This window comes from Phascolarctos cinereus, unplaced genomic scaffold (assembly GCF_003287225.1).
Source record: "Phascolarctos cinereus isolate Bilbo 61053 unplaced genomic scaffold, phaCin_HiC Scaffold_9;HRSCAF=440, whole genome shotgun sequence".
Lineage (NCBI taxonomy): Eukaryota > Metazoa > Chordata > Mammalia > Diprotodontia > Phascolarctidae > Phascolarctos > Phascolarctos cinereus.
In genome coordinates, this window is record NW_027556402.1 from 248,763,075 (window position 1) to 248,789,652 (window position 26,578).

The following is a 26,578-nucleotide window of genomic DNA, read 5'->3' on the forward strand; positions in this document are numbered from 1 at the left end:
AGTCCTGCCCCTCCTTGCAGCAGAGGGTCTACTCATCAGTTTCTTCTCCCACTCATCCCCAACTAGAAGATGGAGCTGGGGAAATCCTGCAGCAATAAGTAGGGGAAGGGTTGAATGGAGACATTCTTCTTCTTTGTAAATGTTCCTGATATCCCGGGCAATGGCAGCATCTTTTATACATAGCAACGCTACGGAGCAGTGGGTGACTCCCCAGAAGCTTGTGAAGACTTCCCCCAGTGGAACGAGTGCACGAGAACAGCTTGTTCCAAGGGCCAAAAAGGCGGCTGAAGCAGGTACTGGGGAGTACCTAGAGCTGGTCAGATATCGAAAACAACAAGGCCGTCCACTGCATCCTGCAGCATCGCCAATCGTCTTGACTTTTGTCTCACCATCGCACATTGACGACTTTGGCAAAGAGAGTGAGGCTGATGAATTTATGCAACTCTGCCTCACTTATATCCAAGTCACACGCAAGTCAAGACATCACCCCGTGATGTCACAGGTCCTCTTCAAAAATGAAGGACCAGGGCAGGCACAACAGGACCTGAGTTCACCAGCCTCAGACACTTGACATGTACTAGCTGTATGACCCTGGGCAAATCACTCAACTCCGATCACCTCACGAGAAAGAAAAGAAAAGAAAAGGAAAGGAAAGGAAAGAAAAGAAAAGGAAAGAAAAGAAAAGAAAAGAAAAGAAAAGAAAAGAAAAGAAAGAAAGAAAAGAAAAGAAAAGAAAAGAAAAGAAAGAAAAGAAAAGAAAAGAAAAGAAAAGAAAAGAAAAGAAAAGAAAAGAAAAGAAAAGAAAGAAAGGAAAGGAAAGGAAAGGAAAGGAAGGAAAGGAAAGGAAAGGAAAAAGGAAAGGAAAGGAAAGGAAAGGAAAGGAAAGGAAAGGAAAGGAAAGGAAAGGAAAGGAAAGGAAAGGAAAGGAAAGGAAAGGAAAGGAAAGGAAAGGAAAGGAAAGGAAAGGAAAGGAAAGGAAAGGAAAGGAAAGGAAGAAAGGAAAGGAAAAAGGAAAGGGGAAAGGAAAGGAAAGGAAAGGAAAGGAAAGGAAAGGAAAGGAAAGGAAAGGAAAGGAAAGGAAAGGAAAGGAAAGGAAAGGAAAGGAAAGGAAAGGAAAGGAAAGGAAAGGAAAGGAAAGGAAAGGAAAGGAAAGGAAAGGAAAGGAAAGGAAAAAGAAAAGACAAGAAGGGATGGGAAGGGACGGGAAGGGAAGGGAAGGAAAGAACAAGCAACATCAACAACATGGGGCAGTGGGAGATGCGAGTTCTAATCCTGGCCCCACTGCTAGGTGAGTGATTTTAGACAAGTCCCCTCCTCTTTGGAAGTCCCTTTGGATCTCCATTTCATCTCATGTAAGATGAAAGGGCTGGACCAGATGATCTTCATAGTTTCTTCCAGCTCTAATCTTACATTCTATTCTTCCAATTGCATTCTAGTACATTCTATTGGATCAGAGATTTAGAGCTACAAGGGTCCTCCGAGGCAATCTCATAAAATCCTCTAATTATACGGGGAACTGAGGCCCACAGAAGCAGTGGCAGTGATGGGATGTAAACCAAGGTCCTCTGATTCCAAATCCAGGGCTTTTCCCCCTGAACCTCATTATGGAGCTCTATACTCTAAAAATCAGTTGCACCTCTGTCATTCTGCGGTCTAAGATTCATTCCAGTGCTAACATTCTTTGTTCTAAGATCTCTTCCAGCTCTGACATCTCCCATTCTTTGTTCTAAGGACCTTCGGTACCTTTGTCTTTGCTCTGACCATGTTCTGTGTTCTAGATCCTTTCCAGCCCTAACCTTCTCCATTCTAAGGTTTTTCCAGCCTAACAGCCTCTGTTCCAAAGTCCCTTCAAGCTCTGATATTCTCTGGTTCTGTAGTTCTAATCCAGCCTCCCCAAATACTCCCCATGTTACTCTCCAGCTCAAAAACCCTCAATGGTCTCCTATTGTCTCTATAACAAAGTACAAATGTCTCATTTTGCCACGTCAAGCCCTTCACAATCTGTCTCTAGTCAGACATTTCCAGACTTACTTCCCAGTCGCCTGCTACCCACTCTATACATTCTAGCCAGTCTGGTCTCCTTGCTGTTCCCTAAGCTTCTCATTCTGTCTTCTTCCTCTGAGCCTTTGGCCAGGCTGTTCCTCTTGCCTGATGTGCCATCTTCACCCCCAGCTCTTAGAATCTTTATCTTTCTTCCAGGGTCAGCTTAAGTCTGACCTCCCACGGGAAGCCTTTCCTCAGCTGTTGGTGCTCCTTTTTTCCTCCACTTGGGTTTATTTGTTTTCATGCAGCCTCCTCCAACAGAATGGCAGCTGCTCCAGAGCAGAAATTGGGTTTTGCTTCCACATTCCTAGTGCCTTGCATAGCGCCTTACCCATCATGATGGTTCATCAATGTTGGCTGAATGAAATGGAATCTCAAACCCAGAGACCTCAGATTCACACAGAGGCCATATTAATGATAGTGAGACATAGCTGGAAGCTTGTGAAGAGCGACAGTCACAAGTTTGGGGGCAGAAATGATCACTTTCCGCCATGAGTCTGACCCTCTTTTACTGAAATGGAAGAGGCTTAATGATTTTGCTGAGATCACACAGCCCATCTGTGGCAAAGTCAGGACTAGAATTCCAACACACATACACACACACACACACACACACACACACACACACACACACACACACCACATCCAGGCCACAATGTGCTTTCAAGTAACAGGTCCCAGATAGCTCCAGATTCTTCATGGTTTCTTTGACAGTGTAGAAGCGGTTCACCATCTGCTTCTCCAAAGTAAAGGGATTTGAAGGAGGCCTGAAAAGGGGGCAACAAGGATAAGAAGCAGTAATTAAATACAAAAGGCTCTGAGTGGGCAAAGATGAGCTCAGTTGACTCAAAGTCCATGCAGTAAAGCTCAGGAGCATACTCTAGGAGAACTCAGTCACCCTAAGTGCCTGTTGGCTTATATTTTACACACAATGCTAACCAACTTTGTTTTCCGGTTTTGCTTCCCAAAGTATATGAAAGAAAAAGCCAGTTTGCAAAAAGCCAATACTGGAAAAGGTCCTACTGGTAGCAGTATAACATCTAAATGTCTTATAGAGGAAGTCAGTGGAAGCTAGGCAGTACACTGGACAGAGTGCCAGCCCTAGAGTCAGAAGGTGGTTGCTGTTCAGTTGTTTTCAATCATGTCCGACTCTCCGTGACCCCATTTGGGGTTTCCCTGGCAGAGATACTGAAGTGTTTTGCCATTTCCTTCTCCAGATCATTTTACAGATAAGGAAACTGAGGCAAACAGAATTAAGTGACTTGTCCAGGGTCACACAGCTAGTAAGTTACATAGAGGTGATATTAATGACACGTTAAAGTGTCTGAGGCCAGATTTGAACTCAGGAAGATGAGCCTTCCTGATTCTAAGCCCAGTGCTGTCTCCACTGAGTCACCTGAATTAAAATCCAGCCTTAAACAATTACTAGCTGTGTGACCCTGGGCAAGTCTTTTAACCCTGTTTACCTAAGTTTCCTCACCTGAAAAAAAATGAACTGGGGAAAGAAATGGCAAAACACTCCAGTATCTCTGCCAAGGAAACCCCAAATGGGATCGTGGAGAGTCAGACATGATTAATCAATCAAACAGCAGTAACAGTGTCCTTCACAATCTGATCCCAACCTACTTTTCCATCTTTCCCCTGCACAAACTCTCTGTCCCAGCTGAACTAATTGTAGTCACTGTTCCCTGAGCAGATCTTGTGCTCTCTCAAGAAAGAGCTCTTGCACCCTTCATTCTACCTGTTTGAAATGCCTTCACTCCTGTTCTCCAACTACTGAAACCCCACCCATCCTCCAATACCTAGACCCAATACCTGGGCTCCTGCCATAAGCCTTCCCAGCCCCCAAGTCAGAATTCTCCTCCCTCTGAGCTCCTCTAACCATTGTCCACAATTAATTTGGCAGCCAGTCAGTGAGTCACCCCACCGCTGCCTTGAACTATGGCATGAATTCCATTTTTCATTGTTAGTTCATTTTTCACATCTTTTGCATGAGGCAACATGACTGTGAGGTCCTTGAAGAAAGAGGACGAGACAATCTTTTCTTCATCCCGTTTGGCAGGGGGCAGTGCCTGGTAGAGGCCCCTCTTCTTCACAGGTCCTTCCTTGAAGGATTTCATTGGTGCAGGGAGCTCCCTCCTCCCCTCCCTCCTGCCCCTTCCCTCCTCCCCTCTGCTCCCTCCTCTTCTCCCTCCTCCCCCCTCCCTCCTTCCCATTTACTGGCCAGGCAAATGACCTACCTGCTGCTCCTCATACCTGACATTCACTGTTCAATCTTTTGCTTCCATGCTTTTGGACAGGCTTTGCTCTATGACTAAAATGCTAATTTTTTTTTATTTTGGGGGGCTAGGCAATGGGGGTTAAGTGACTTGCCCAGGGTCACACAGCTAGTAAGTGTTATGTGTCTGAGGCCGAATTTGAACTCAGGTCCTTGTGAATTCAGGGCTAGTGCTCTATCTACTGTGCCACCTAGCTGCCCCCTAAAATGCTCTTCCTTGTCACCTCTACCTCTGGGAACTCCTCGTTTTCTTCAAAGCTCATCAAAAGGGCCACCTCCAACATGAGGTCTGTCCAAATATCTTTGGATGATAAGGCCTCCTTTCCACTCCCACCCAAAAAAAATACCTTGTGTGTGTTTTGCATGTATTTTAATCTACTCCTAGGTATACATATTGCTTTTGCAATGACAAATAGTTATATGGTGCTTTAAGGTTGGCAAAGCACTTTATGAATATTATCTTTTCCTCACAATAACCCTGGGTGGTATTTCAGTCCTATCCGATTCTCCATGACCCCATTTGGGATTTTCTTGGCAAAGATATTGGAGTGGTTTGCCATTTCCTTCTCCAGCTCATTTTTTAACACATAAGGAAACTGAGGCAGAGTTAAATGACTTGTCCAGGGTCACACAGCTAGTAAGGGTCTAAAGCAATATTTGAACTCAGGAAAATGAGTCTTCCTGACTCCAGGTCTGGCCTTCTATTCATTGTGCCACCTAACTGTCCCCACAGGTGCATTATCTCCATTTTACAGCTGAAGAAATGTATCGCATTTGTATCACAAATGTATCACAGTGATACAAAACTATAACACAGTATCACACAGCTAGTATCTGAGGTAGGATTTGAACTTGGATCTTCCTGAATTCTATCCACTGCCCCAACAAAATAATACAATATTAATACAATTCTTACCATAGAATGTACTTTCTTTAAAGACAGAGACTGTTTTATTTTTGCCATTGTATTTCCAGTACCCAGCACTCAGCTAATGCTTAATAAAGTGCTTAGACTTGACTGATTAGGTCAGGGGTGGGGAACTTTTGGCCCCAAGGCCACATGTGGCCTTTTGACTGAATTTTACAGAACTGTAAAATTTGGATTCAATCAAAAGGCCACACTCAAGGCCTTAAAGCCACAGGTGCCCCACCCCTGGATTAGCTCAATCCTGGTGGTCCACCCTGAGCAAGAGGCTGGTCCTCAAACTGAAGATACACAATCTAGCACCAATCCAATTCCCAGGCCTTGATAACTCAAGAGCCCAGAGTCACCTCCATGGCACCATGAAACATCTTAGGGAGGACCATTTTAGTGGATGAATAACTCAGTAGCTTAAGCAAAACCAAATATCTGTTCTTTCTGGCAAATCATTTAAGTTTTCTGGGGCTCAGTTACTGCATCTGTAAAATAGGGATAATAGAAAATCTTGCCTCCCTGAAGGCAGAGAGCTCTACCAAACGATCTTTTTCAATCCCTTCCTGTTCTAGGCAAGGAAAAGAGAGAAGTTCCAACAGGAAAAGAGAAGGCTTAGACCACTGACTTCAAGCATTTGGAGGAATGTCATGTGAAAGAAAGATCTAACTTGTTTTGCTTCGATCTTGAGGACAGAACTAGCGGTAATGGGTGGGAGGAAGTCTCAGAGAAACAGATTTCAGATTGATTTGAGGCAAAACAACTATAGTTTTTCAAAAGTGGAACCAACTCCAGGTGGGAGCAATGAGTTCTTTCCCCCCACCCACCCACCCATCCCTACAATTGGAGGCTGGTAGCCAATTTCTGGGGCCTTTTAGAAGGGATTCCCCATCAGGTTGCGGTTGGGGGCGAAGGTGTCTATGGTCCCTCCCAACTCTTATTTTCTGAGGTTTCCTCTCAAGGCCTAGATCCCCACCTGTCTGACAGCATAATATAGTGGAGTGATACGCTGGACCTGTATTGAGAAAGTCCTGGGTTCAAAACCCACCTCCAACACTTAGCTAGCTGAAGGACCCTGAGAAGTCACTTTGCCTAACTGTACCTCAGTTTCCTCATTTGTAAAATGACAGGATTGTACTCAGTGGCTTCTGAGGTCTTTTCTTAATTCTAAATCCATACCCCTAAGATGAAGAGAAGATGAGGGAGGAGGAGGAAGAGGAAAAGGCAAGGCAAGCATAGAGGAAGGAAGGAGATAGGGAAGGGAGAGGCTAGAGAAGGAACAAGGAGTAGGCAGCTGGGAGGTGGGGGTAGGGGTGGGGGTGAGGGTGGGGGTGGGGGGTGGGGGTGGGACAGGAAGAAAAAAGGCCCTTCCTTCAACTGTAGTTCTATGGAAAATGATTGCAGCATATCCTGTCACACCCCTGAGGCCCTCAGCCTCCCCTGCCTGATGCTGCCCATAGCATCTACAGGAGACCCACCCACCTCCATCCCTAAATTCTGTATCTTTTGGCTGGGCTAGCTACTTCTTTTCAGAATCGGTGACTAAGGGCCTCCACCTTGCCCTGTACCAGATAAGGCAGGCTTCAAGGCCTGATAAAAAGAGCAGTAGGCTCAGAGCCAGGTTGCCCAGCCTCTCTTTTGGATTGAAACACGTTGCGTGGCCTTGGGGGAGTCACTGCCTCCTCCCCCAGCCTCAGTTTCCCCATCTGCAAAAAGAAGGGATTGGACAATGGAAGTCCTTCTTCTAAGATCCCATTCTATGATTCTCAATCCCTGTGATTTCCTTTTTCCCATCAGGAAAGGGAGCTCTCTCCTGCCTTACCTCTGGTGTTCACCCCAAGACTCTCAGAGGTAGTATGGCATAAGATGTGGTGCTCTGGACCTGAAGACTGGAAGATCTCCAGTTCAAATCCTCTTCTAATGCTTAATACCTGCCTAGGCATTTAACCTGAGTCTCTATTTCCTCCTCTGTAAAGTGGGAGTAAGAATATTTGTAGGCCCTAAAACTTGTCAGGTGTGTTCTAGTGGGGATTCCTTTCATCTGACAGTGAGACTACATGCTTACTCAGGCTCCTTCCACCTCTCAAATTTCAGGATTCTGTGATACCTCACAAGGCTGTTAGGTCCAAAGGAGATAAGGCATGTAAAGCACAATATAGATGCTATGACTATTATCTACATATAGGTAACCATCCTATTCAGGCATAGAATTAGTTAATAATTTGTGTTCAGTCATTTCAGTCATATCTGACTCTTCATGACCCCATCTGGGGCTTTTTAGGTGGAGGTGCTTGAGTGGTCTGCCATTTCCTTCTCCAGCTCATTTTACAGATGAGGAAACTGAGGCAAATAGGGTTAAGTGATTTGTCCAGGGTCACACAGCTAGTGAGTGTCTGAGGCCAGATTTGAATTCAGGAAGATGGTTCTTCCTGACTCTAGACCCAGTGCTCTGTGCACTATGGCGCCACCTAGTGCCCCAAGAAACTGGAAGACATAAATGCCCACAATGAAGTTGCAGCCGTGTGGGGAGATATGGTCTGTACCCAGGAGAGTCTGTTAAACAGGTACAAGGTAAACGCAGAGTACTTTTTGTGGAAACAGAACGCTAACACCTGGGGTGGTCTGGGGGTGATCAGGCAAGGCCTCGCGGGGTGCGGGAGGTGAGCTCGTGATAGATGCTTTGAAGGAAAGTAGGTTCTCTGTGAGGTAGAGATGAGGAAGGGGAACATTCCAGGCACAGGGACAGCCTGTGCAGACACAAAGACAGGAGATGGAATGTTGTGTACTGAGAAAAACGGCAGGCAGGCCAGTCTGTCTGCAGCGTCAAGGCTGAGATGCGGAGTAATGGGAAATCAGTCTGGAAGAGATGGGCCGGAGCCAGACTGGGAAGGGCTTGAAATACCAGACAGAAGAGTTTGTATTTTCTCCCGGAGCCTCTGCAGTATAATAGAAAGAGGCTTAGATCTGAAGCTAGAATACCTGGGTTCAAACCCCAGCTCTGTCTCCCTAGGATACTTTGGGACAGTCACTTAACCTTTCTAGGACTCATTTTCCTCATTTGTAAACTGAGGATGTTGGCCTAGTCCAGGACTTCTTAACCTTTTGTGTCATGGATTTCTGCTCAGTGTAATGTTTTTAAATTAATAAAATACAAAGTGTTACCCAAAAAAAGCCAAGTATATCAAAAATTATCCCAAAAAAAATGTTTTTAAGGTCATAGACACCAACTTAATCCTGGACTGGGTGACCTCATAGTTTCGTCCCAACTGTAAATGAATGATTCCAGAGGGAACAAGATAATCAATTTCCTTTGGGGTAGCCCAAACTCATAGGTGGTTATTGTCATTGCTGTTACTGTTTTAATATACATGGAGCCTGATAATTCTGGTGGGCATGACAGATTGAGCACTAGCCTTAGAGACAGAAAGACCTGAGTTTGAGCCCTGCCTCAGACACTTGCTAGCTGCGTAACCCTGAGGAAGTCACTTACCTCTCTCAGCCTCAGTTTCCTCATCTGTAAAATGGAGATAATAATAGCACCTCCCTCACAAGGGTGCTGTGAGATTCAAATGAGATAATATTTAGAAAGTGCTCTTTGCAAACCTTCTAGTGCTATGTAAATTACAATTGTTATTTTTAATTGTTATATTCTCCAGGTAACGTTATATTGATTGCTAATCATGGAACATCACAGTCTTCAAAGAATCATAATGGTAGATGACACAAGCAGTATTATAGACATGCAGGTTGTCACAATTACCAACAAGTTGAACACAATAAAGGGAAAGAGCATTTATTAAGCACCTGTGATGTACCAAGCGCTACACTAAGTGTGTTACAGATATTATCTCATTTTATCATCACAACAGCCCCGGGAAGTAGGTAGTATTATTATTCCCATTTTGTGGAAACTGAGGCAGACAGAGATCAAATGACCTTCCCAGGGTCACCCAAGTCTAGATTTGAACTCAGGTCTTCTTGACCCCAAGTCCAATACTCTATCTACCACACCTCCCAGGTGCAACGAGAACATATGAGATATGATGGGTAGCCCATGTGCTGCACTGGTAAACTATCAATATCAAAAGAAATAGGGAGGCTGTCATGATGTTGGGCAAAACGTACGGAAAGCTCTGAACAAGGAAGGCGCTAAATGAAAAGGCATAAGAGGGGAGGGTTTACAAGACTGGAAACGATACTTAATGCTGACGGGCTCTTTCTGTGCAGTAAGCGGTAATAGCACAAACCTTGAAAGAAAGGAGATGATGGAGTCACCTAAAGAGCAGTAGAGTCAAACCAAGCTTGTTTGCATTTTGCTTGTTTGCACTGTGCTTTGTTTCTTTCGTGTTTTCCAAAGATACTTATGTCTGCGTTTGAAGGAAAAGTAGAAGCAGCCAGTACAGAGCAGAGACTGAAAAGGAGACTGAAGGAGAGCACAAAGTCCTGAAATATCCATCAGCACCCAGGAGACTCTAGGAAAGATAATAATAGCCAGCATCTGGGGGGGGCTTTTCCACGGAAACAACAAACATGAAACTGGACAGATTTTGAGTGATAGTGAAGAATAGAAGGGCCTAGTGTGCTGTGGTCTGTGGAGTCATGAAGAGTCATATATAACTGAACTGCTGAAAAACAAAAATAACAAAGAGGGTTGGAAGTTTACACAGTGGTTTGCAAATATGATCTCATTTTACCCTCATGATAACCCTAGGATGCAGATGCTGTTATTATCCTTATTTTACAGATGAGGAAACTGAGGCAAACAGGGTTAAGTGACTTGCCCAGGGCTACATGGCTAATAAGTGTCTCAGACTAGATTTGAACTCAAGTCTTCCTGAGTCCGGGTTCAGTTCTTTCTTCACTGCATCAGCTAGCTGCACATAACAGCACCCTATTGAAAGGAAGAAAAAACAACCAGATGGGTGTAGAGACAGAGACATCTTGAGGGGGGGACCAGAGGATATGAGAGACCATGCAACATAGCAACTCAATCTTTTCAGACACATGGAAGGTAAGTTTATCTTTAGGAGGAAAAAAAAGGAAAGAGGAGAGTTAATTACTGGTGGGAGGATAGAGAAGTTTGTACCCAAATCCTTTGCCTTTTCCTTTAGCCTTTAAGAAGGAAGAGAGATCAGCAACAGCTCTATGGTGACTGTGCTGAGTATGGAAAAGATTGCTAAGTAGCAGCGAGAGCCAAATACAAGTTGATGATCATGAATTGGGATTGGACCATGTCTGTCTGCTTTGGCATCTTCTCTGCACAATGCTGTGTAGCCCCATAGCAGGAACAGTGAAAGTAGATGGCCATTAAAAAAAAAAAACCGTAGATGGCCACAACAATTTATTTTTCTGTATGTTGAAGGGGTTGAATGCCAATGTCCCTCCCAGATCTGATATCACATTTCAATATTCTGTGGTCCCTCTTGGCTCTGACATTCTATGTTCTGTGCCCTAACATCCCTCCCCTCTCTGGCATTTTATGCTCTGTATTTCTGAGCTCTAGGGATAGAGAATGATACAACAGAAGGTTATTTAAGAGTGCGAACCTAAGGTGAGGGTGAGGATAACATTGGATTAGCTGACCACAAGATCTGTGAAGGCCCAAAGGGACTTTTCTAATAACTTGGAAGTTCCAAGTATATCCTTTTGTTTTCCTATTGGTTGCCAGGTGAGTCTCATTCTTGGGAGAGGACCAGGTCCGTAAAGAGACTACCATAGCCATGGCAACAGCCGCAGATGACTTTAAAATGTTCATATATTAGAACACAGAATGTCAGAGCTGTTAGGTACTGAATGTAACCTGAATCCCAAAGTCCATTGGTATGGGAGTCACTTCTCACTGGTGGAGCTCAGTGCCCTATGGCTGCATGAGGAAAAGGGCAGAGTCGATGAAAACAAGAGGAAAGAGTCAGTCTATTCATTTTTTTTTTGGTCTCTTCCATTATCTTGACTCTCTTCCAGTCTCTTAAGTCACTTTGGGCACTTCTGGCTTCTAACTTCAAGAAATGAGATGGACGATGCCAACCCCATTTCAGGTTGCTGAAAGGAAACAAAGATTCTAGGAAGATGCTGACATGAGAGGACTTAACAGTGTCCATCGTGTCCCTATACCCAGACTGCCACCCTCAAGATTTCTGTAAATTACCCCTTGGATGACATCTGGGTTGCTCTCTTTTAGTTGAACTGAGTTACCTCCCTCCCAGTGGAAGAGCTCCTTCACTCTATATTGTCTGGTATAGATTTTCCTATGCATACTTTCTCTGATTTGTTTTTCTATCAACTTGGATAAGAGGATGTTCTTTGCAAATTGCTATTGTTTTCATTGCAGAATTGGTATTTGGTGGGAAGAAAACTGAGTCTTGAAGATCAAGCTTGGGTTCTCCTTTCCCTAGCAAAATTAAGCAATCAGAAGTTTAGCTTGAACCTGAAAACCACATCTCCTAGACTAATGATATTAAAGGGAGCAGATAGATGCAGTTCTAGGAGGTACCCCCCCCCTCTCTGGAGAGCAGAGTAGAGTGACTAAGCTTTGGAGCCCAACCTCTTGCTTCCCCTTCCTTCAGGAATTAAAGTCTCCATTGATAAAGGCTGGGAGGAAAAAGAGCTAGAGATTTCTATTCTGCCTCCCTTCAAGCTACATAATGACACCTCCAGGATGCATGTTGGGGGACAGTATCACTATACTCAAAACAGAGGTGTCAAACACATAACCCACTGGCTCTCACTTCTCCCAAACAAGATTAAAATGCAATTGGGAAACGTTTACCAAATTTTTTTTAAAAAAATACAATAGAACATAGGTAATGTTAATATGTGGTTTTCTAAGTCAATAGGTGGCCAGCAGGGATCCTTATGTACAATTTAGTAGCCTACTTTCCATTTGATTTTGACACTGTTTGACTCTTGTTTTCATCAACTCTGCCCTTCTCCTCATGCAGCCACAGGGCACTGAGCTCCACCAGTGAGAAGTGGCTCCCATACCAGTGGGCTTTGGGATTCAGGTTACATTCAGTACCTAACAGCTCTGACATTCTGTGTTCTAATATATGAACATTTGACACTATTTTGACACTATTGCCTTAGAATATAGAATATCACCATTGGAAAAGACCTAAGGAACTAGTACAGGGGTGGGGAACCTGAGGCCTTGAGGCCACACTTGAGGACTTAGAAAGCCACATGTGTCCTCGAGGCTGCAGGTTCCTGAATCAGAGTGGGAAGGAATTCAATTTCACCTGACACTGTCCTGTAACTCTCTATATCTTAACATGTAATACAGTGTGTTTTAGTTATCCATACTGGTGACTTTTTTTCTGTTTTTGGTCTAGGCCTGTGATGTCCTCGGTACAGGGAAATTTCGGTAAGGAAACATTCACTACTGCTATAGAGAAGCATCTGAGAGTCTTTGAGAGTTGCCAAAAGCACTATAGGGTAAGTGACCCATCCGGGGTCATACAGCCAGTATGTGTAAGGAATAGAACTTGAACCCAGGTCTTCCCGATTCTTTGGCCAACCCATGGAAGCCCCCGGCTGTTCTATTTTCTTTCAAGGACTGAAATTCCTTTTTTAATTATTTTTTTAAATTTTTATTAATTTATTTTGATTTATCAACAATCAATTCTATTAGCTTTTGAGTTTTACATTTTTCTCCCCCTCCCTCCCTCCCTCCCTTCCCAAGACGTGCAATATGATATGGGCTATACATATATATTTCTATTAAACATATTTTCACATTAGTGATGTTGTAAAGAAGAATTAGAACTAATAGGAGGAACCACCAGAAAGAGGAAACAAAACACAACAGAAGAAAAAAAATAGCCAATGGTATGCTTCAATCTGCATTCAAACTCCATAGTTCTTTCTTTGGAGGTAGATAGCATTTTCTATCATGAGGCTTTTGGAGATGTCTTAGATCCTTGTATTGCTGAGAAGGGTTAAGTCTATCAGTATTAGTCATCACACAATGTGGCTGTTACTGTGTACAACATTCTCCTGGTTCTGCTCCCTTCAATCAGCATCAAACCATACAAGTCTTTCCAGGTTTTTCTGAAGTCAGCCTGTTCATCATTTCTTTTTTTAATTTATTTTATTAATTTATTTTGATTTTATCAACAATCACTTCCATATGCTTTTGAGTTTAAAATTTTTCTCCCCCTTCCTCCCCCCCACCCTCCCCAAGATGGCACACAATCTGATATAGGCTATACATTTACATTCCTATTAAACATATTTTCATATTAGTGATGTTGTGAGTAAAAATTAAAACCAATAGGAGGAACCATCAGAAAGAGGAAACAAAATTCAACAGAAAAGGAAAAAAATAGCAATTCAACTTCCATAGTTCTTTCTTTGGATGTGGACAGCATTTGCCATCATGAGGCCTCTGGAGATGTCTTAGATCCTTGTATTGCTGGGAAGGGTTAAGTTTATCAATATTAGTCATCACACAACATGGCCGTTATTGTGTACAACATTCTCTTGGTTCTGCTCACTTCACTCAGCATCAGACCATACAAGTCTTTCCAGGTTTTTCTGAAATCAGCCTGTTCATCATTTCTTATAGAACAATACTATTCCATTACATTTATATACCACAACTTGCTCAGCCATTCCCCAATTGATGGGCATCCTCTCAATTTCCAATTCTTTGCCACCACAAAAAGAGCTGCTATGAATATTTTTGTACATGTGGGTCCTTTTCCTATATGTATGATCTCTTTGGGATATAGCCCTAGAAGTGCTATTGCTGGGTCAAAGGGTATGCACATTTTGATAGCCCTTTGGACATAGTTCCAAATTGTTCTCCAAAATGGTTGGATCATTTCACAACTCCACTAACAATGCATTAGTGTTCCAATTTTCCCACATCTTCTCCAACATTTATCATTTTCCTGTTTTGTCATGTTGGCCAATCTGATAGGTGTGATGTGGTACCTCAGGGTTGTTTTGATTTTCGTTTCTCTAATCAATAATGATTTAGAGCAGGTTTTCATATGACTATAGATGGCTTTAATTTCTTCATCTGAGAACAATTCTGTTCATATCCTTTGACCATTTATCAATTGGGGAATGGCTTGTGTTCTTATAAATTTGACTTAATTCTCTATATATTTTAGAAATGAGGCCCTTATCAGAGAGACTGGTTGTAAAAATTCTTTCCCAGTTTTCTACCTTCCTTCTAATCTTAGTTGCATTGGCTTTGTTTGTGCAAAAACTTTTCAATTTAATGTAATCAAAATTATCCACTTTGCTTTTCATAATGTTCTCTATCTCCTGTTTGGTCTTGAAGTCTTCTCTTCTCCACAGATCTGATAGGTGAACTATTCCTTGCTCTCCCAGTTTGCTTATAGTATCAGCCTTTATATCTACAAGGTCAGCAATTCTTGCTGCTTCTCATCTCCCTGCTTACTAGATTATAAAAGTGTGAGGGCAAGGCTGTGTCTTATCCAAATTTTACATCTCCCCCCAGCCCCTGACAGATGATCTGTATATAGCAAGTGCTTAATGCATGTAGCTTGAATTCAGTTGAAGGGATGGAAGGAAACAGCTCCTCTAACCCCCTTTTGGTACTCTGAAGGAAACTGAGAGCTGTGGAAGAGAAAGTCAGTTAAATTCAATATTTGGTACTTTCATTTCAGAATCAGTCTCAGACTGAAAGAGACCAAGGGGTCATGGCTCCCACCACAGGACTATGTAGTCAAATAGGAATTTGAACAGGGATTCCTTCTACAGTGCCCCCAAGAAGTGATCATCTAGCCTGTGATCAGAGACTTCCAAAAATGCGGATCTCCCTGACCCTCTAAGCAGCTATTTTGGGACCCTCTGTTTGTTGGGAAGTTTGACCCATCAACATCATCTCTCTTGGTGATCTCATCTCCCATGCTGGCCAACTGTCCTCTCTATGCAGATGATTTGCAAAGCTACATATCCAGTCCTCCATCTCTCTCCTGAGCTCCACTCTCATGTCTCCAACTGCCTGAGGAGTATCTCCACCTAGATGTACTGTACAGTAGGGATGTACTGTAGGGATCTCAAAGACACCACCAAAAATAGATGAGCAGCCCTGGAAAAAAAAGAAGCAGCAGCATTTGTAGCCTGCACAGAAGCCACACCTCAGTAAAACAGTCTCAGCAGATGGGCTAAACCAGGTTGAGGTAATAGGCCTCAAACCTATGCGTGAGTTAGGGGGATGTCTACCCCAAGCATGTGAACACTTCCCCTGGTAGAATGGGTGCATTAGAACAATTTGTTCCAACAGCAATGAAGGCAGCTGAAGCAGGCACTGTGGAGCGCTTAGAGCTTGGTCAGACATCAAAGACGCCAAGGTCATCTACTGCATCCTGGGCCATCACCAGTCATCCTGACTTCTGTCTTGCCATTGGACTTCATTGACTCTGGAAGAGAGAATGAGGTTGACAACTTTGTGCAGCTCTGCCTCACTTAAATCCAATCACATGCAAGTCAAGACATCACCCTATGATGTCATTGGTCCTCCTAAAAAATGAAGGGTGAACAAGGGATCCCAAGTTCAACAAGCCCCCAAATGAACTCTTTATCTGTCCTCCTAAGTCCACCTCTTTCACTGACTGCCCTGCTCTCTGTCTAAGACGCCATTGTTCTTCCATTCATCCACATTTGCAACATCAGAGTTATCCTGTTTTTCATTCTCACTCATCTTCCCTGCCCCACTTCCACATCTCCAACAAGTTGACAACTCACTGATTCCACCTCCACGACATCTTTCATATCCAAGGGTGTCCTGGTAAATGTTTAACAACTAGCTGGGGAAGGAGAAAAGCGTGTACGTACTCCTGAGTTTAATTTATATTATTTTTTCTCCATCACTTTCTTAAGCCAACCAAAGAGTCAACCAAGCCTTGATCTGTAGCTTTTGTCCATTTCCAACATGTAAATGCCCACCCTGAGAATCTGAGCTGGCTCCAGAACACCTTTGCATCACATCCATCCACTTTTCTACCCTTCACACAGCCAGCACACTCATGACTTCTCACCCAGTCTGCTACAACAGTCTCCTAATGCTCTCCCTGCCTTCAGTATCTCCTCTCTCTCTAGTCTATCCTCCACATAACTGCCACTTTGATAACCCTAAAGCAAAAGGCTGACCATGTCACTTCTCTATTCAAGAAGCTTCCATGGCTTTCTAGAGTCTCCAGGATATAATAACATAAACTCTGCCATTTGCCATTTAAAGTCCTTGGTAACCTTGCTCCGACTCACCTTTCCAGGATGATGGTCTATCTCAAGCACTAACTTCTCACCAAACTTCCCTCCTCACTGATCCCTGTGGACCACATTCCAACTCCCCTCTCTCTGTCTTGTCCCGTTCCTAGAGTGCCCTCTCTCCTCCCCTCCATCTCTTGGAAGCTCTGGCTCCCTTCAAGGCTCTGTCCAAATGCCATTTTCTTTCAACAAGAGATCTTTCCTAGTTCCCATGGTTGCACAGAATCACAGAATGTGACAGATGCAAGCAACTCAGCGGCCACCTTGCCCAAACCATACCTGAAAAGAATCCCCACCATAGCACCCTCAACAAATGGCATCCAGCTTGTGCTTGAACACCTCTGAGGAGGGGCAGTGAACCACCTTCTGAGGCAACCTGGCCACTTTGGGACAGTTTGAAAGGTTAAGGAGGTGGGTTCCACCCCCCACCCTGATATCCAGCTTAAATTGGCATCTTTGCAGCTTCCACCCATCGCTTCTGCCCCCTGGGGGAGGGACGCCTCAGGGGGTCCTTGGCACTGGCTGCGAAGGGGAAGGAGGTCAGGAATCCACTGGAGATGCTCAGGCTGGGAGCTGAAATTACAAAGCCTTCAAAAGTTGGAGGATTTGTGATCACATCAGTGACAGCCTCCCTGCTCTAGGCATACTGCAGCCCCTCAGAAATCTTCTGGATACTGTGGCCAAAACATCCATTCCCCGATGGGCAGCCTGGTGATGAACTCCTCCCAATAGCTAGGCCAGTCCTCCTGTGTGTGTGTGTGTGTGTGTGTGTGTGTGTGTGTGTGTGTGTGTGTCTGTGTGTCTGTCTGTCTCTCTATCTCTGTATCCTTTTTCTCACACACAGACACACTCACAGAGTCCAGTTGTCAGGTCCATAATCAAAGTTTTCCCTGCCTGGCAAGCCAAAAGCATGCACCCCAGGCACTAGCAGAGCTTTCAAGGACTTGGGGTCACCTCCAAGCTACCACGAGGCAATAGAGAAGGACATAAGGCGGAGTTTACCACCAGAAAAGTAAATAATGTCATGTTTTGCTCAACTACCATCCAATCAGCCACACAGGAAAGGAAAACAATGTCATGGCGTCCTTCCAATGAGTTCTTTCCCCTCCCCCTACTCCCAAACCATGCCTTTGACTTTCCCAAGCTTATTTCAATATTGATTCTGCACATTTCCAGGAGCCCAGCCCTAATACCAATTATTTGAGGGATACAAAAAAGATATATATCTATGGATCCCTTACCCATAGTCACAAATTCTTCTTGAAGTCTTCAAGGAATCATAGTCCAATTCATGAGAAGAGACAGCCATCCAGCTATCAGAAAAGTGCAATAAACCATACAAGTGATGTCCCATGGCAACGTCCACAATAAACACCATGAGTTTCACTGGGGTCATGGGGCTGGGGGGTGGAGATCCCTGCAGACTGGGCCAGTCAAGTGACAGAGACAGACCAACACATTCCTGTGTTCATTGCCCAGAGGTTACAAGTTGGCACCACTAACTTGGGTGCAGCAAGCCAATGCTAATGGGCAGCTTTATCTGGGGCTCGGTTGGCCCCACCTAATGCTGTAGAATCAGGCAGAGGGACTGCTAAAGCAGAGACAGGACTCCCTGCTGGTCCAGGGTGGAATGGCCAACTCCAGTTATACCTAACTCTAAGAAGCCAATCTCATTCTTTGGTAGTCCTAGATTTTTATGACCTTGAAAGTTGTTCAGCATAAGCGGCACCTCATAGGGTCATAAATCTTGAGCTGGAAGGGACCACAAAGATTGTTTAGGCCAATCCTTTCATTTTACAAATTTACAAATTACAAATACCCAGAGAAGTTATGTGAATTACCCAAAGTCTCACAGCTTGTAAGTAGAAAAGCTGAGATCCTAATGAAGACTGTCTAACTCCAAATTCACTGCTCCAATGTTGAGCCACTGCTGGGCTGTTGACATGTCACTAGTGCAGTGAGAGGCAACACAGTATAGGTAAAAGTGTGTATGGCTTTGGAATCAGAGGACATGGGTTCAAATTCTGACTCTGCCTGTGTGATTTGGGGGCTTCAGTTTCTTCATCTGTGAAATGAGAGTGTTGGACTGCATGACCTCTAAAGTTGTCCGAGTTTGGAATCTGTAACCATATGGTCCCATTACAGGGCCCTGACTCACCCCCAATATCCACCCCCCCCAGTCACAGCACTTTGAGGTATTCCAAATGCATTCCTTATTATGAGGAAATTGAGGCCCAGAGAATGGGAAGGAATTTCCCTGGTCCACACAGGCAGTAAATAGCACAGTCAGCATCCAAAACCAGGTGTTCTGATTGCCATTATGTGACATTGAAATGTCAAGAGCAGCTACAGTGGATAAAGCACTGGGCTTGGAATCAGAGAGACTCATCTTCCTGAGTTCAAATCTGGCTTCAGACACCTACTAGCTGTGTGATCTTGGGCAAGTCACTTAACCCTGTTTGCCTCAGTTCCTCATCTGTAAAATGAACTGAAGAAGGAAATGACAAACCACTCCAGTATCTCTGCCAAGAAAACTCCATGTGAGGTCTCAAAGAGTTGGACTGAATAACAACAAAAGAAAATATTCAGTCAATCAAAACACACCTATCGTGGGAGCCAAGATGATGAAGTAAGAAGTGAGTCGCTCTTGCCCTCCCTTATTAACTCTAAAAGCCCAGAAAATATCACCCCAGGAAAAACCCTGGAACAGCTGAACCAGAAGAAAGATGGGGTGCAGCAGTCCAGTAGCCCAGGTAGCTTGAAGGATTAAGGAGAAAGGCTGTTCTTGCCCTGGGGGAAGGGGAGCAGTACAGAATGGGAGGCATCCCAGCAAGCTAACAGAAAGCCCCACCTCAGCATACCAGGAGGAGATCCTGAAACCCAGGTGGTGGAGCAGGTAAATACCAACACCTGGACCCACCCACCCACCCAGTTCCTCAGTGAGGGTGGGGGAACCAGTGGACACCAGCTCAGAAAACCACCAGGTGCCTCAGCATTCTACAGCAGCTGGTGCTGTAGCATCCCAGTGCCTCATCAAAACTAAGGGAAGTAGTGCTCCAAGGGGCCCCAGGCAGATAAACATCCTGCAACATCCATCTGAAAGGAGCTGAAGAAAGGGAAAGGAAAGAAAGGCCCAAGTGAGCAGGAAATCTCCAGGAGCCACACTACCCAATCCTGCCCCTACAGTTCTAGTGTTACTGATTCCAACCCAACACCAGGTAAGCTGCCAGAACCCTACAGCCTCCAACTACCAGCATTGGAGGCCCCAGCACATAAAGCCAGTGACCAGGCCCAACACAAGAAGCTTGGGTCAGTGCCCTCTGCTCCCTAGCAGGACAGCTCAATCTCTTTAAAGGCCAGGAAATAAGCAAACACCATGAGCAAAAAGAAACATACAATAGAATCTTATTATGGAAAGTGTGAAGATCAAGGCAGAAATTCTGAAGAGGACAACATTGTTGACAAACCCACAGCTGGAACCTCAAAAGGGAATATGAATTGGTCTGAAGCCCAAAAAGCCTTCTTAGAAGAGCTCAAGAAGGATCTTAAAAGTCAACTGAGAGAGGTAGAAGGAAAAATGGGAAAAGAAATGATAGGTATGCAAGAGAGAGTCAATAGCTTAGAAAAGGAAGGACAAAAATTAACTGCAGAAAACAAGACCTTAAAAAATACAATTGGCAAGGGGCAGCTAGGTGGCGCAGTAGATGGAGCACCGGCCCTGAAGTCAGGAGGACCTGAGTTCAAATCTGGCCTCAGACCAAACACTTGACACTTACTAGCTGTGTGGCCTTGGGCAGGTTACTTAAGCCCAATTGCCTAAAAAAAAAAATACAATTGGCTAATTGGGAAAAAAAGTACACTGAAGAAAACAAGTCCCTAAAAAATACAATTAGCCAAATGGGGAAGGAGGTACAAAATCAAATAGAAGAAAACAATTTGTTAAAAATTAGAATCAAGCAAATGGAAGCTAATGACTCTATAAGAGAGCAAGAATCAGTCAAACAAAAACAAAAGTATGAAAAAATAGATGAAAATGTAAAATACCTCATTGGTAAAACAACTAACCTGGAAAATTGATCCAGGAGAGACAATTTAAAAATTATTGGTCTACCTGAAAATCATCATGAAAAAAAGAGCCTAGACAGTATCTTTCAGGAAATCATCAAGGGAAAACTGCCCTGAGGTCCTAGAACCAGAGGGTAAAATAGCCATAGAAAGAATCCACCAATCACCTCCTGAAAGAGATTCCAAATTGAAAACACCAAGGAATATAGTAGAATGTAGTAAATTCCAAAATTACCAGGTCAAAGAGAAAATATTGCAAGCAGCCAGAAAGAAACAATTTAAATATCATGGAACCACAGTCAGGATTACATAGGACCTTGCAGCTTCTACATTGAAAGACCATAGGTGTGGAATATGATATTCCATAAGGCAAAGGAGTTTGGATTACAATCAAGGATCAACTACCCAGCGAAAATGAGCATGATCTTTCAGGGAAGGAGATGGGTATTCAACGAAATAGTGGACTTCCAAACATTCCTGATAAAAAGAACAGAGCTCAACAGAAAATTTGATCTTCAAATACAAGATTCAAAAGAGACATAAAAAGGTAAATGGGACAGAAAAAAACAACATGTTATTAATACAGACAAACTGTTTACAACCCTGCAAGCGAAGATGACACTTGTCACCCTTGAGAACTGTGTTGTTATAATACCATGTTAAAGGGATATACATAAAGGGAGTGGGTATAATTTGATTTTGATGTAATGATAAAAAAAATCTAATCAAGTGGGTTAAATGGATCCAAGTAAGTGGATTAATCTGATCTAGCTAAGAAAATGAGAGAAAAGGAAAGGAGGAGGCAGATAAGGGTACATTACATTACCGAAAAAGGCACAAAAACCTATTACTGCAGAGGGAAAGAAGGGAAGGAGATGAGCATTGTTCGAACCTTAATCTCATAAGATTTGGCTCAAGAAGGGAATAACATAATCAGTTAGGTACTAATATTGATAGACTTAACCCTTCTCAGCAGTACAAGGATCTAAGACATCTCCAAAGGCCTCGTGATAGAAAATGCTATCCACATCCAAAGAAAGAACTATGGAGTTTGAATGCAGATCAGCATACTATTTGCTCTTTTTTTTTCTCTTCTGTTGAGTTTTGTTTCCTCTTTCTGGTGGTTCCTCCTATTGGTTCTAATTCTTACTTACAATATCACTAAAGTGAAAATGTTTAATAAGAATGTGTATGTATAACCTATATAACCAAATGGGGAAGGAATTGCACGCTGTCTTGGGGAAGAAGATGGGGAGGGAGGGGAAGAAAAATTTAACACTCAAAAACTTATGGAAGTGATTGTTGATAAATCAAAATAAATTGATTTTTAAAAAGTAGTCAACATAAAAACAAAACAAAATGAAAAAACCACATATTAAGCACTGCCTAATTCTGGTGTGTTTTGATTTTGGTATCAAGAGCTTGGGCTCAGGATAACCAGAACAGGAACACAGAGAGCCGCTCAGAGATAAGAAACCTTATCCATCCCCTTCTCTCCCATCCTTCCGGGGAAGAGAGAACCCATCGTGTCTTATTACAGGGCCCATGTCACCCCAGAAAGGGCTTTCACTTCTCTATCTTAATCCTGCTGTCCACTCTCCCTGCTCCAGCTACTTGGCAGCCAGGAATAATGGAAAGCATTGTTCACAGCCTCTAAATCAAACTGGATTTCAGATCCCTGCCAAGCTCTGGCTTCTGCTGCCATCCTGGGGCCATTTCCTGACACTCCAGGACAATTCCGAACATGTTTTTCTCCTTTAGTTTAACGAGAAGAAAAGTGAGCAAAAGAGTTAGGAAGAAGAAAAGAAGGTCCTTGAAGAAGGGGGTTATGATGGTCCTGCAGGCAACATTGAATAGACTCAGCAGCTCTTTGCTTCCCAATAGTATTAACTCATGCCTTTACAAAAGCTGCCAATTCTCATTGCCTCTACTTCCTGTCCTCTACCCAGCCCTTTGAAATCTGGCTTCTGACCTCATCACTGAATCGAAACTGTTCTCACCAAGGTTACCAAGGATCACTTAACTGCCAAATCAGATAAATTCTTTTCTGTCCTCATCCTTGTTCACATCTCTGTAGCATTTGACACCGTTAATCACCCTCTCAAATACTCTCTTTCTCTCTCTCTCTCTCTCTCTCTCTCTCTCTCTCTCTCTCTCTCTCTCAGTTTTCATTGATACTGTGCTCCCCTGGTTCTCTTCCTACTTGTCTGACCACTCCCTCCCAGTCTCCTTCACTGGATTCATCATCCATGATCCATGCCCCACCCTTATGAATAAATGTACCTCAAGGCTCTGTCCTGGGCGTCTTCTCTCTCTACTCTCTCAGGGACTTCTCAGTTCCCATGGGATCAACTGTCATTTCTATGTAGATGACTCTCAGGTCTACTATATATCCAGATATCTACTCTCTCCTGATCTTGAGACCAGATCACCAGCTACCTTTTGGACACTTCCAGTCGGGTATTCCATAGGAATCTTAAACTTGACATGTCCTTTTTCCTAATTTCCCTACTTCTGTTCTCAGGCGCTACAGTCCTTTTTACCCAGACTCACAACCTGGGAGTCATCCTTGATTCTTTACTCTTACTCACTGCCTAATATTCAATCAGATGCCAACTCATTGCTTTGGCCTTCCACCTCTTGCATCCATCCCCCTTCTCTACTCACACAGCCACTACACTACTTCAGACTCTCATCACCCATCATCTACTGATTGGTCTTCCTTTCTCCTCTCAAATCCACCCTTCGTACAGTTGCCTAACTGGTGATATTCCTAATCATGTTGCTTGCTATTGTCTCAATGATAAAATACAAATTCCTCCGGCATTTAAAGCTCTTTACAATCTGGCATTAGGTTGTGATTCCAGACTCATGTACACTCTTCTTCTTTAGGAGCCCTGCAATCCAATCACACTGTCCTTTTTCTCTCACACGTGATATTCTGTCTCCCATCTTCACGCTTTTGTATAAACTGTCCCCATGCAAAAAATGTACCCCCTCCTCACCTCTGCATAGTAGAATTCCTGCTTCCTTCCAGGCTTAGGTCAAGGGCTGCCTCCTAACAAGGCCTTTCTTAATTTCTACCCCCAGTTATTAATGAATTCCTTCCTTTCAAAATTACTTGAACCTCTAATAAATTGAGTCATTACCCCCCCCATCCATTTGATGAAATTACAGTATGTAAGTGCCAGGTAATAGGGACAATGAGCTGAAACTATATTCTAGAAGTAGCATGGTGGGGCAGCTAGGTTGTGCGATGGATAGAGTACCAGCCTTAGAGTCGGGAGGACCTGAGTTCAAATCCGGCCTCAGACCAGACACTTGACACTTACTAGCTGTGTGACTCTGGGCAAGTCACTTAACCCCAATTGCCTAAAAAAAAAGAAAAAAGCATAGTATGTGAATAGAGGGTAGGCCTAGAAGCCAGGAAGAGTTGAGTTCAAATCTTGCCTCTGATATATAACTGACTTTGCAATTGAATTGCAGGCCTGGTCCAAAAACAAACTTCTCTTTACATGCTATTTCCTCCTCCCTTGCCCCCCCAGTAAAATATAAGCTTAAATCTGGCCTCAGACACCTACTAGCTATATGACCCTGGGAAAGTCATGTAACCTCTCTGTTTCCTCAACTGTAAAACAGGGATTATAACAACACTCACCTCATAGAGTTCTTGCAAGGATCAAATGAAATAATATTTGTAAAGCACTTAGAACAATGTCTGGCACATAGAAGGCACATAATAAAGGCTTGTTTCTTTCCCCTTCCTTTCCTTGAGAGCAGTATATGTCATTTTTGTCTTCTTTCCCAGTGCCTGGTATAGTTCTTTAATAAATGGTGCTCAATAAATGCTTATAGACTAAATCAGCGAATTCTGTAAGACACAGCACAACGACTAGTGACCCTATTTTCTTAGTAATAATTTCCATTTCTGTAGCAATTTAAAGGTACAATAGCACTTTTCTCACAATAATTAGGTAAGTAGGGCATAGAAGAATTATTCTTAATTAATATTTTCATTTTACAGGCAACGAAACTGAGTCACAGAGAGAAAGTGACTTGCCCACAATGACATAGTAAGGGGCACAGTTGGGACCCAAAACCAGATTTCCCGATACCTGGTCCAATATTCTTTCAAATACACCACGTGGCCCCTCACAAAAGGTATCCTTTTGATCCCGTCCCTCATTTTTGTTTGTATACACCAACAAGATCCATTTGTTAAGCACCTGCAGTATACAAAGGATAAAAAACACTACTCAGGGGCTACTTCCTACAAAAGACTTTCCCTGATCCCACCATCTGATCCCACTCTCCTTCTTGAAATCACTTTATATTACTTTGAATATGCTTTGTGTTTGTTTACTTCTAAGTCTACGTTGTATATTTCAGTATATATTACATGGGGAGGGGGCATCTTGCCCCAGTAGAATGTAAGCTTCATGGGGGTGGGGACTATTTCTTTTTCAGCTTTGCATCCCCAAAGCCTAGAGTAGTAAGTACCTGGCATGGAGTGGGAATTGAAATGTTTGTTGGACTAAATTGAAGAGAGCTTAGAGTCCAAAAAAGGGAAGCAGAAAGCCTGATAAAAACTAGAAGTGGTTACCCAGGGAAATTGGTTTAACCGCAGGAGAAGTGGGAAATCTCCTTTCCTCAAAGTCTCTTAAAATCAACTAGAGAGCTATTTGTGGGGGTGGATGTGTTCCTGTTGGGAGAGAGAGAGAACACCACAGATACAGCCCCCTGCTAGCAGAAAGGGTGAGAGATGGCACCACTACATTTTGGAAAAAGAGCTGTCCAGCCCTATTAAGCTCCCACTGAGCAACAGATGGGGTAAGGCTATAGCCACCCATTTGCCAAGAATTATGGTAACTTTGCCAACTTGGCGACTGATCAGCTTGTCTGTGTGCCCAGGCCATTGTGAAAACCAGAACTGCCTAGGGTAGGGGATGACTCGGGTCCATCTCCCTTGGGATCATCCTGACTCGGGTCCATCGCCCTTGGGACCATCCTTACAAACACACAAGTTGGTTTCTGGTCCCTGCCTGAAGACGTCCATTAAACCAGCACTGCTCAGACCCTGAAACACCAGGCGAAGAACCTGGACACATAAAATACTTCTTTGGCAAGCCAAATCATGACACTGGGGAGAGTGCTGGATTTTGAGTCAGATGACCAGAGCTTGAATCCTGACTCTGCCACTTAATCGTGACTCCTGACTCTTACACCATGACTCAGGGCTTACAAAGCATTTTGTAGACCTTATGTAATTTGAGCCTCAGATTCTGTAAGGTATGCACCAAAGGTATTTTTCATCTCATGTTGCAGATGAGAAACCTGAGGCTCACAGAGATTGACTTGCCTATAATCGCATCACTAGCAAGGGTTAGAGGTGGGATGCAAACCCAATCTCCACTTTTCCCTCTTCTCTCAATCTGTTCTGGCTTCCTTTGTTCCCTTCACTGTCTTCAACCCATGCCTGACAGGTTCAGGTATCTGAACCTCCTACTCTCCTTATCCAAGACCCCCTTGTCATATTACAGGTCATGCCTTGCCAGACTCCAAGCCTAGGTGACTCTCACCATCTGTCTTCTCCACTCCTATTCGTATGCTACTGCATACTGATGGAGAGTCATACAATCATGCTGACTAGGTCTGCTACAAATTAATAACATCACACCCCCCACTGAACCCTCACTACTACCTGCCAATCCGTTTATACTTCTCTGATTATCTCTCTCACACTTTCCACTGCAGCTAACCTGAACCTTCTCCTCTTTCCTTAAGCCTCCTACTTCCCTCCTCATCTCTTTCCTCTCAACAGAGGATCTTGATTCTTTCTTAATGAGAAAATAGAGGCATCTGTCCTTTATGTTCTATACTCCCCAGCTCACTACACTTATTCGTCATCCCATTCTCTCTTTGTCTCTAGTCTCTCAGGAAGAAACGGCCCTTCTTGTCAAGGCCAACTCCTCTACTTGGGCCCTTGACACCATTCTTTCCCATGTGCTCTGGGAGCCTGCCACCTCATTCAGTCAGTC

The 26,578-nt window shown here is 43.6% G+C and overlaps 1 long non-coding RNA gene across 1 annotated transcript; it reads right to left on the minus strand.

The window, feature by feature from the left end:
• Nucleotides 1–14,525: 14,525 nt before the first annotated feature.
• LOC144455120 (uncharacterized) lies at nt 14,526–18,047 on the minus strand. Its single transcript, XR_013483790.1, has 2 exons — nt 17,717–18,047; nt 14,526–15,628 (listed from the first exon to the last, which is right to left on the minus strand). It is a non-coding gene; the product is annotated as an uncharacterized LOC144455120 (long non-coding RNA).
• Nucleotides 18,048–26,578: the final 8,531 nt, after the last annotated feature.